The sequence below is a fragment of the Balaenoptera ricei genome, chromosome 10 (genome assembly GCF_028023285.1).
Source record: "Balaenoptera ricei isolate mBalRic1 chromosome 10, mBalRic1.hap2, whole genome shotgun sequence".
Taxonomy (NCBI): domain Eukaryota; kingdom Metazoa; phylum Chordata; class Mammalia; order Artiodactyla; family Balaenopteridae; genus Balaenoptera; species Balaenoptera ricei.
Window position 1 is genome coordinate 79,413,071 of NC_082648.1, and position 12,455 is coordinate 79,425,525.

A 12,455-nucleotide genomic window follows, 5' to 3' on the forward strand; every position below is an offset into this window, starting at 1 on the left:
TTTTCCCATTCTTTTCCCCCTTGAGAACAACTCACACTATACGCATCTGGAAAATAAAATCCAAACTTCTGATTCATGTAAGTCCTGTAGAACAGGATATATTCTAGAAGGACATGTTGCCACATGGCTGAGATGCAGTGTTTATTCTCAGGTTAGAAAGCTGGTTAAGAATCCTACTTACTATACCCATAAAATATGGTTAAAATAAAGATATCCACAAAACTAATTCCTTCAAGGCAGGGGTGTTAGACAGCTGAAGAATAGAGGTAAAACAGACTTTTTACTTTATACTCTTGTACCTTTTGGATTTTGAGCTGTATGAAAGTGTTACCTATTCAAAACATAAAATAATCCAATTCACTAATTTCAAAAGTCTAATCTAAAAGGTGTTCAATGCTCTTTACATGCTGATCAAGAATGATATCATACAACTAAAGGAGAAAAAAAGAAAAAATAATTTAAAAAAAGAAAAAGAAAAAAAAAGAATGATATCATACACTCAAAATTCAAAAGATTCTGGTCCATGGTATGGAATAAAGAAGAGTGACCAAATAGCTTCACTAAACTGAACAATGCTAGGCAGAACTCTTAGCTAGTTAATCTTTTTTTGGCTCTTCATCAGGCCTCGTTCTTGGCCATGATTTTTTTTTCCAGGCTCTGCTCCTTTCAGGACTCAAACTCCAAGTGCCTTTGCACTATAATATAAGAAAGAGGGCCCAAGAACACTGTGTTGAAGAAATTAGAGGAATCCTGATCTATGCAAATCTTACTCCCCAGAATAATACTTAGTGCCTCCTGTTCCTTCCCCACCCCCTACCCACAAATATTTCAGTTTCACTACTTTGGTCCTATAATAGCAGATGCATAAGTACTGTTTACCCTGCAGGTAGTATCTTAAGACATTTATACCTGAGCTCCTCAGAGTCATGGATCTCTTCCATCTTGGGCACCCCTGGATCCCTGGGGCCTAGCTCAAGGCCTACAACATGAGAGCTCTCAAAAAGTACTGGTCAAGGGAATGAATGCATTAGTGCAGGATGAAGATAAACACCTGTTTGAGAATGGTTGCCATAAATTCATGATCCATAAGTGAAACACAGGATGTTTAAGTTCATCCCTAAACTTTTCAACTTGACTTCCTGGAAGACAACAGAGCTTTTTTCACAAACTCTCTCATACTTTGCAGAGACAAGATAGAATAGTTTGGAAAATGATAGATCAGTCACCTTTAATAGAGGTCCTGTTTCCATTATGAGCAATAGTCTTCATGGAGATGTATTTGTTTGCAATACCCATATTGTTTCTTGCAGCATAGGAAAACTTTCGTGGGCTATCAAGCAGAAGTACCTGTGAGAAGAGGGTTCCTGAACACTGACTCGGAAGAAGTGGGTGGGGAGGATGAAAAGGCTGCACACTGATTTTTAAAAAGAAAAAAAAACCCGAAAAACACCTGCTGCCTCATATTCATGACTTCAACATAAATAGCTGAGTACTTACAAACGGTTAACCAACACAATGCCAGCCCGTGAGAAGGATCTGAGCAGGGTCATCCAGGGTCATAGGAGCACTATCTCAAAGTGGAAGGACTCTGGAAAGAAGACACCCAAGAGAACTGGAGTAATAAGGCTGAACTTTGTTTAGCGCTTCATGCTTTACAAAGCATTTTTTTTTTAAACATCTTTATTGAAGTATAATTGCTTCACAATGGTGTGTTAGTTTCTGCTTTATAACAAAGTGAATCAGCTACACATATACACACGTTCCCATATCTCCTCCCTCCTGCATCTCCCTCCCTCCCACCCTCCCCATCCCACCCCCCCAGGCGGTCACAAAGCACTGAGCTGATCTCCCTGTGCTATGCGGCTGCTTCCCACTAGCTATCTATTTTACATTTGGTAGTGTATATATGTCCATGACACTCTCTCACCCTGTCACATCTCACCCCTCCCCCGCCCCATATCCTCAAGTCCATTCTCTAGTAGGTCTGTGTCTTTATTCCCGTCTTGCCACTAGGTTCTTCATGACCTTTTTTTTTTTTTTCCCTTAGATTCCATATATATGTGTTAGCATACTGTATTTGTTTTTCTCTTTCTAACTTACTTCACTCTGTATGACAGACTCTAACTCCATCCACCTCATTACAAATACCTCCATTTCATTTCTTTTTATGGCTGAGTAATATTCCATTGTATATATGTGCCACATCTTCTTTATCACAAAGCATTTTTGAATGTTACCTCATCCACAGAGAGCTTTAAGTGCATACACCACTGGAGGCATTCTGCAAAGCCCATCACTGATTCTGCAATGTTTCTATAAAGGTAGAGGAAGGGGGGTATTCCTCTCTTTGTGCCAGTTCCCAGTGGAAACAGGATTCCAGAGGATGGTGACTCAAGGCTTGGCCAGAAGCCTGGATGGAACAAGAACTCTGAAAGCAAGGCTCTTTCCCATGCCTCTGTGTGTCACCCATTCAGGTTCCCAAGAGAACTGTTTACATTCCATGTCCTTGGGCTCCAGTCGCTCTGTGACTCCACCTGTGAAGTGCTTACTCAGCCTATCCAGCCTAAACTGTTCCCCCACTTCTTCCCACCTGGTGTGCCCCGCCCAAGCTTCTTGTCAGTACACTCCCATCACCTTTCTTCCTCCCCACCATCACCAATCTCTCTCCAGTCCTACTGATTTCTCATATGCGTCTAACTTGTGTCTCTTGTTTTCTGCAGAAAACTGCCCACCTGCTTCCAGTATGATTAGAAATGTTTTGAAAACTTTGTTTTGCTTCTGAGTACAATGATTTGGGATCTGATATACTCTGAAGCAGCGGTTTTCAAACGTTGGAGTGCTAACCACCTCCTAGGCTGGTTAAACATACAGCTGCAGGAGCCCCACCCAAGATCTTCCGTATGCAAGTCCCAGGCCCTATGCATCTATGATTTTAACAAGCTCCCCCGGCACCACTGAAGGGTCCAAAGCTTGAGGCTCCCTGTCCCATATTATCTGATCTGCTCAAGAAAACAAAAAGGTTCCAAGAGCAACCTCGACTTATACGTTTATTTTTTTTTGAATTTTATTTTATTTATTTTTTTATACAGCAGGTTCTTATTAGTTATCTATTTTATACATATTTGTGGACTTATATATTTCTTGTTCCTGTTTTTCTAATTCCTTTTGGCCCAATACCCATATCTTTCCTCCTGTCTGTTCTAATTCTCTTGATCCAAGTGTTAGATATTCCAGATAGTTGGAGTTTAAGTTGGCCCAGGTGTTCAGTATTCCAGATTGCTGGGTTTTGAGGAGGCCAATAAATAACACCCAATTTCCACCCCTGAAATTATAACCAGTTGAAAGAGATGGAGACCAAAATGTTGCCTTCATTACCAATAAAGCTGATTGGAGAAAACAGTTCTAAGTGGGCAGTCATTTGGGCTTATTTATAGTCCTCCCACCAGCTCCCCAGTTGCAAGCACAGCCACCCAGTCGCTTAGCACAGCCAGACAACTGCAGGCCCCTTAAGCCAAGACAGAGCAGATGCGCGTGCATGAGAGCAGAAGACAGACTGCTTTAAAAAAAAGGGGGGGGGGGGGGAAGGAAGGAAGAAGGAGAGAAAGAAATAGAAGGGAGAAAGGAAAAGAGAGGGAAAAGGGAGGGAGGGAGAAAAAGAAAGGAGGGAAGGAGACAAGGCTGAGAGGACCCAGCTCATTATTTTAAATTCACCAATTAGAAAACTTACTCCTCTCACCTTCTAATCACAAAACCACCTGACATTTTCTTAAACTACTGCTTACTTTCTATCTCAGTTCCCCAAAGACAACCTCAGCCCACAGTCTGGACAATCTCATCGTTGCTTTGAATATCCTGTGATCCATCATACATATGCTCTCTCTAACATCATCATTTTCACATCTTGTTGCCTTGTCACTGATGTCATGTTGCCTTTTTACCCACCCATATTCTTATTTGCTGTGTGTCCAGCAGTAACATAATGCTTAGCACATATCCCCTCCTTCCTGCCTTCCTTCATTCTCTACCTATTATGTACTAGACCATCTCCCTAGGAGATGTTTTCTTTTAAATGAGCAAGATACGATCTTTGACCTTGAACTTACGTTCTTATAGGGGAGACAGACATTTAAACAAATTAATATATTTGATATAATAAGTTCTGTAATTGAGATACCACATAAGATACAGTGAAGAGTATATGTAAGACACAGGGAAGGTTTTATTCACTCAATTATTCAATAAACATTTAGTAAGAGCCGGCTAAGTGCCAGGCACAATACTAGTTTCTGCAGGGAAAATGATGAGCCAAACCAGACATGGAATTACCCTGGGAGAGAATGGATGCAAACATGTATTAATGACATTAATGCAAGGTAAGTGTGAAATGTTATTTTAGTCAGGGTTCCTGGGTGTAGGCATAGAAGCTGATTCAGACTAACAAACAGATACAGAATTTATTGGGAGGACATCACGTGTTTCATACGGTCACAGGGAAGGCTGCAGACCAGAGGATGCTGGCATTCTGGAGGTGGGCAAGGAAGGGAGCCCGGGGACTCACCTGGTCAGTTTCCTGTTGGACGCTTCTCCCTTGCCCTCCTCCAGGTATGGTGTTCCTGAGTCTAGAGCTTCTCAGATTCAGATTCCCATTTCTGACCAGGATGGGCTGGCGTGTATGGGAGTCTTGGGTCTAACTGCACCTTATACTGACCTTCAAATATTCCATCAGTTTTCAGCCCCTTCCTCACTCCCTCTTCCTGAATAATGGTGCCACCAATTACTTGAACCTTGGTACAACCTGCATGCTTAACTTCCCTCTGCTCTGCTAAGTCAGGAGCCATTCCTGCATCTCTTGACTTTCCCATCTTGTTTTCATTGTTGTTTGAGTATAATTTTTGAGAGACGAGGGCAAAAACATCTTTATGCTGACAAGGGTATTTCTGGTGTCTTTGAGGCAGTTTTCCTGCACAAGGAGATATTTCACAGATTAGTTTTCAATTAACATTCAATTTACTGTAGTGACAGTAAAGTCTAGTTTTTCCTTAAGCTTTCAAATTCAATTTACAAATCTTATTATTCTGTTTATAAGACTAGCAACTAAAATAAAACTCTTTTAAGGGAATTTTTCATAAAAGTAAATTACCTACATTTAAACATTTTAAATTGCACTTGTAAATTTAACACATTCAATTTTCTTTTCCAGCCCTTCAATTTTGACAGATAAACATTCCCAAGCACCTAAATAATTCTTATAAATGAAAAAAATTTTTAATTTTAATACAGTGAGTCTTCTATTCAGTATTGTAATACTGCTTCCAAACAATATAATTCTTTCACACCCTTCAACATAGAATCATAAGCCTAAATCAGTCACCTAATGACAAGTTCAAATTGGATTCACAATTTACAGAAAACACAAGGGACTTAGGAACATGTTAAAGTTTGCTCCAGTATGTACTCAGCAAAGCCCAGACTGTGGGAATCTCTACAGGAAAAACACCTGGTTTCTTTAACAAATAAGTACAAGGAAAAAAGAGAAAGACAAATGGAGAAGGAACTTATAAGTTAAAGAGACTTAAAAATGATATTAAGCAATCGAAAGGTGTGGATCTAATTTGGATCTGATTCAAACAAGCAAACTAAATAGAAAATATGACATTCATGGGCCATTTGGAAAGTTGCATGTTGACTGGATATTTAATGATGTTAAATAATCATCGTCTTTTTTTTCAGTTGTGTAATATTGTGGTTATGTTAGAAGAAAGGAGGCCTTATCTTTTAGCATTTCTTACTGAGATATTTATAGATGAAATAATAGGCTACTTGAAATTTGCTTCAGAATGATATAGGAGAAGGAACATGGTGGGAGTATAAATTTACTTATTTATTTATTTATTTTTGGCTGCATTGGGTCTTTGTTGCTGCACGCTGGCTTTCTCTACTTGCGGCGAGCGGGGGCTACTCTTGGTTGCGGTGCGCGTGCTTCTCATTGCAGTGGCTTCTCTTGTTGTGGAGCACAGGCTATAGGCACGCGGGCTTCAGTAGTTGTGGCACACGGGCTCAGTAGTTGTGGCTCGTGGGCTCTAGAGCACAGGCTTCGTAGTTGTGGCACATGGGCTTAGTTGCTCCAGGGCATGTGGGATCTTCCCGGACCAGGGCTCGAACCCATGTCCCCTGCATTGGCAGGCAGATTCTTAGCCACTGTGCCACCAGGGAAGTCCCCAATGGTGGGAGTATAGATGAAACAAAATTGCCCATAAGCTGATAATTGTTGAAGCTGAATGAGGGGTACGTGGTGGTTTATTATACTTTTCTTTCTAATTTTGTATGTGTTTGAAATTTTCTGTAATAAAAAGTTTTTAAAAATTAGAATCAAAAAGCTATCTAACAGCAAATTTAACAGTCCAAATTCTCTTATATATTCTAAATACTTAAATATAAACATAGAATACACATGTGTGTATTCTGAGTGTGTTATATTCTCAATGCTAACTGGAAAATAATACTACTAGGTGGGTTTTGATTTACATCATCATTTCTACATTTAATTCAAAATCTTTATGGAGCTAAAATTCACTTACACCCAAGGAAACAAGTAACCCCCAAGTAACCTGGGGTAACCTATGCAAGCAGTTTGGGGGGCTTTCCAGGTTGGTTGTGAGGGTGAGGTCTGGAAGTGCAGTCTTCCAGGACCTTCTTCTATATGACCTGAAAGGAGAAGCAGAGCCCTCTTTTATGGTTGCTGTGCCAGTAGGAATTCCAGTCCATACCCTCCAGATGGAGTGTTCTCACCACCCATGTCACCTGCATTCACATTATACATTTTACCAAACCTTCAGTGTGATTTGAGTTTCTAACCTCCTCCCCAAGTTGTTTCACTTATTTGATTTATCAACATATTCAATAAAGGTATTTACTGCTGGAAGCTATTCAGAATTCTTTTCACTTTCTATCAGTATGGGAGGGTCACCCTGTTTATATTTAAATAACATTCAATTGGATTACTAATCCAATCTCTGGCTTTACAGTCAGAATACCAAAGGCGTCCTAAGGACACTTATTCTGACCTGGTGCCAGGAACCTCCCTTTTGTTCCTCCAAATCCACTCTTCATCTTGTCCACTCTGCTCTCTGCCCAGGAAGCTGACTTGAATAGACTACACTATATGGAGGGGGTTCCTTCACCTCTGGCTTCTGTTTGGTTTGGGCCAATGAGAAGCCCTTGCAGGAGATTAGAGAGGGAAAGGAGAGGGAAGTCAGAGTAATTATTACCCTGGGTTGCTCCTGGCAAGGTCACCTCAGGCTGGCTATGCCCTTCAACAGATGACTGCTCTCCTCAAGGTAGCCAACTACAGGATTCTCTCCTGGGGTCCAGTTACTGCTCCCTCTCTTTGTCCCTTCTGGCCTGGAAGGAACAGCCAGTGGTACTAAGCCCAGGTTATACCACTACTGCTCCTGGAATGATACCAGTTTGAGTATGTCATTTGCTTTCCTCTGAGACTAAGTGATATGCCAACTTAAAGCTAGAAATCATTATTGTCCATTTTAGACTAAGTCCACATTTTCATTTTTAATTACATTCAGTAGATTATTCCTGACAGTCAAAATATATATTTTAATGCCAAAGAAATAAGTAATCTCTTTGGGTCAGATGTTCATAAAAATTTATTATACAAATATTTATTAAGCACCTACAAGATACAATTATTGCTAGTATTGAGTGCTTACTACATGTCAGGTACTTTGCAAAGCATTTTACTTACCTTCTGTTATTTAATTTACCCAATAATTCTATAAAGTAGGGAATATAATTATTATTCCCCTTTTATAATGAATAAACTGAGACTAAAAAATATTAAGAAAATAAATTTCTCCAAATATCATAGCTAGGAAGTCATGGAATCAAGATTCAAATTTAGGCAGAGATTCTCAGAATCTACTTGTTAACATTATGCTATATATGTGAGCTGTATAGTTGGAAAATAAGGTCCACCTACATGCAGGAAGCCCAAGATCTTACAGGTAGAGAAGACATAAATGTAAAAATCACTTGGAGCATTTATAAGAGAGCTTTTGAAGGAAAAGCCGTTTATAACTTGTGGTCTGTATTATGTTCAGTGTTATGGAGGCCCTTACATTTTATTTTATTTTATTTATTTTGTTTTTTTTTAAGAAGGAATTTCCATCTTCAGGAAACAACTTTATTTTTTTATAAATTTATTTATTTATTCATTTATTTTTGGCTGCGTTGGGTCTCCGTTGCTGCCCGGGGCGACTCTTGGTTGCGGTGTGCAGGCTTCTCATTGCGGTGGCTTCTCTTGTTGCGGAGCACAGGCTATAGGCACGTGGGCTTCAGTAGTTGTGGCTCGCGGGCTCTAGAGCACAGGCTCAGTAGTTGTGGTGCACGGGCTTGCTTACTCCGCAGCATGTGGAATCTTTCCAGACCAGGGCTTGAACCGTGTCCCCTGCATTGGCAGGCAGTTTCTCAACCACTGTGCCACCAGGGAAGTCCGAGGCCCTTACATTTTAATCAGTACTAATCCTTTAGATATATATTTTTTGAATCATTTGTGATTTGAACTATTTTCATTCTGTCATTTCAGTGAGGATTAGGTTCCACTATTAGAAAACAGGCTCAAAGTAACACTGAGTTAAATAAGATAAAAGTTTACTTCTCTCTTGTAAAAATCCCTAAATAGGAAGTGCAGGAACTAGGAGCTCTGGTCCACAAAGTTATCAAAAACCCAGACTCCTTCCAGTTGACTACTCCATCATTCCTAAGTCTAGGCCCTCTAAATGCTAGTGTTCTAAGATAGTGACCATAACATCCACTCTCCTGGAGAAAGGATGGAGTAAGGGGCAAAGAGTGCCCACCAGCTATCTTTAAGGAAGAGACCAAAGCTGCTGCAAGACACATTTGCTTACATCTCATTGGCCAGCACTTAGTCACATGACTACACCTATGCTTGCAAGGGAGGCTGGGAAATGTAGATTTTTAAATTCAGAGTAGACATACACTCAGAAGAAGATTAGGGGTTCTATTAACATGGAAGAAAGGGAGAAATAGCTATAGGGGAATAACGGTTTCTGCTGTAAATTTCTCACAGTTTCTGGTGAGATTATTTATCAATGTGATTAAAGGTGTGCAATTTATCTTAACAAGGCAAAACAAACACTTCTTAAGGACAATACTCAATGCATACTAGAAAAACAGGGTCTTGTTATTTTGGATAAGTTTCAAATATATGTGGTCTCCCAGAAAGCCCTTTATAAGCATTACCTGCCAATTGTGAAATAGTTCTTAAAAATATAAAATAGATCTGCCTTTGTCACCAGCCTCATTGTTTTTGCTAGCACTCTGTATTCTAGTCACATTGACCTTATTTTTGTTTCTTGAAAGAATCATACTGCTTCCTACCGTAGGGCCCTCACTCAGGCTGTTCTCTCTTGTACTCTTCATCTTTATAACATCTACCCTTCCTTCAGATTTCTGCTTAAATTCATATCCTCAGGGGAGCCTTTCCTAACCCTAATAGACTAGTCAGACACCAATAGACTAGTTATATGCTCCGTGGCATTTTTTTCCCTCTGAGCACTCAGGACAATGATAATAAAATAATTAATTACACAATTATACATTTACTATCTGTCATCCCCACTTGATGTATAATCTCTGAAGACATAAACTGTTGCTCTGGTGTTTGGTACATCTAATAAGTGCTCAATAAATAGTTGTTGAATTAATGAACAAAGTAGAATAAATTTAAAATTTAGGAGTAGCAGGAAAGCATCTAATAATGAAATAACTTAACTTAATAACTTAATAAATAACTATAGTGTGAGGATCTTTAATAATCTAAATTAAGTCCTGATGATATCTAGGAGGATTGCAGTTTGAAACCGACAATATTTAAACTATTCATAGGAAAGATGTTCATGATACACAGTTAAGTGGGAAAAAAGATATATTAAGAAAGAAAATCTATTGTGCATGCATGTTTATCTGTATATGTATATTAACAGTAATAAAAGAAAACCTAAACATAATGTGTTTGTGTGAAAGAGAGGGAGACTGAAGGAGAAGCAGTTCACATGTGGCTGGTTCACATCTCAGCTCCATCACTGGCCAAGGGCTTTAAAATAGTACACATCATGTGTCCAATAAATGTTAGCTATTATCATAATATAGATATACGAAGAGACAAAAGTGAAAGGTTTTACATCAAAATATTAGCAGTGATTATCTCTTGGGTTTTGTTTTTAAAATCTGTGTTAGCACTTTTTTTTTTTTTTTTTGGCCACACTGTGCAGCTTGTGGGATCTTCGTTCCCCGCTCCCCCCCGCCAGGGACTGAACCCAGGACATCAGCCGTGAAAGTACAGAGTCTTAATCACTGGACCACCAGGGAATTCCCTGTGTTAGTACTTTTTTAATCTACATTTTCTATTTGGAAATGAGCATGGCCTAGTCTAAATCAGTGGTTTTAAGCTCATGGGTGATTCCTGGGTTCAAATCACAGTTTCACCACTTGTAACTTGCATGACTTTGAACAAGTTATTTAACCTATCTGTGCTTCTGTTACTTCATTGTATAATGACAGTCACAATAATTATACCCAGCTCCTAGAGCTATCAGAAAGAACAGACAAAAACAATACATGTAATGCGTTTGAAGAACAATGCTTGGTACATAGCAAGTGCTCAAAACCAGAGCCAATTTTATGTAATAATTTTTGAAAAAGTTTTTAGAAAGATTTTCTCTAATGGCTTGGCAGTTAGATTGCTCTGGAGTCTTCAATCTCTGATTTTATAAAAAGTGACTTTATTCTGCAAAGCTAGAGAAGAAAAGAAGTCAATCCCCTTTTCAACTGAAGCCATTTGAAACCAACTCCAAAGTTCTACAATTTTGTCTGTTTTGTCATTTTACTAGCATGAATTTGAACTGCTTTTATGTAGGACAATGTAAGTTATTAACTGGTACTTCAAGTTTGTAGTTTTGGAAATTATAGCTTTAAACTTGCTGGCACCGAACTCTAAAGTTATGAAACTTTTCCTGACATGCCTCTCTTAGCGACTCTCATATTGCAGTCTCTTGGTTTTCATACTGCCTCTCTCCCTGCCACTTCTGAGAGGTGCTGGATGGCTGTCCTTCTCCACTGGACTGCTAAATGTTGGAATTCTCTGTCTCATGAACCACCCACCTTCAAGCCAGTCATCAGTGCATCACCTGAAGTGTCTTTCCACTCTCTCAATTCCCACAGCTAATCAATCCATCATCATGTTCAGTTATCATTTCTGTACTTTTACACTATATCTGGACTCCTTTCCTCTCTCTCCATCCCCACTGTTGCCGCCATCCATCACGTCATCATCACCAGCTCTGAACTTGACTGCTGTGCAGCACTAGCCTCATTAGACTTGCTTGCAGTCTTGCCTCTCTCCAAACTGCTCTGCACAGTACAGCCGGAGTAATCTTTTTTTAAAAATAAGTCATATCATGTCACTTCTTTTGTGTTAACACCCTTCAGTGATGCCCTACTGTATTAGAATAACATCTACACAAATGGATCTGTGTCCTAATTCCATGTTATTACCACCAAGGCCTGTAAAGCCCAGAATGACCTGCCCCTTACCCCATCTCCTGCTGCTCTCCTCCACACCACACTCCAGCATATAAGCTGTTTCCACCCCCTTTTAGACTTTTAAATTGTTCCCTCAGCCTAGAGCCGTCTCCACTCTCTTTCGCATGCACATGGCTGGTTTCTTTCCTGGTCTCAGCTTTGTGAAGCTTTCCTGGCTGCACTGAGTCTCCCTGTTGGTCAGTGGTCCCACTCTACTCACAGCCATCAAGACATGTCCTGTGGAATCATCTTTGATCCGTCCCTCTTCTGCTTTGCACAGTGAATGTTTGACAAGTCCAGTTGATAGTTCATTCAAATATGTTTCTCCTCTCTGTCTCTTCCTACAGCATAGTCCAGAAAGACATTACTGGGTGGCTTTGAAGGATGGACAAGATTCGAAAGGACAGAGATGGGTCCTCAATGTGAGCTTCCATAGGAGCAAAGATAAGCAGCAGAACCACACTGATATTCTGTGGGAAGTGAGGAGAGACATCATAGCAGTCCACATTTATGCTGTGAATGTAAGTGAACTTACATTCACTTATTTTCAATATTAAGGACTACTTCAGGACTATGGCCCTTAAATTTTTGAGAGGTTGATTAACCCCCTTGATTACATGTTAAAAGCTATGAATCCTTTTCAGAAAAATGTACATAAATCCGAAATTTTGCAGATCATGGAGGAAAGGAATTCCCAGGTGAAACTAGGCTTTATCAGTCAGTCACCTACTATCTTGAATACCTGCAGTGTTATTTAATTGTTTTATTCATTCAACAAATATTGGAGGCCTACGATGAGGCCAAGCACAGTTCTAGATATTAGATTTGTATACCGTATA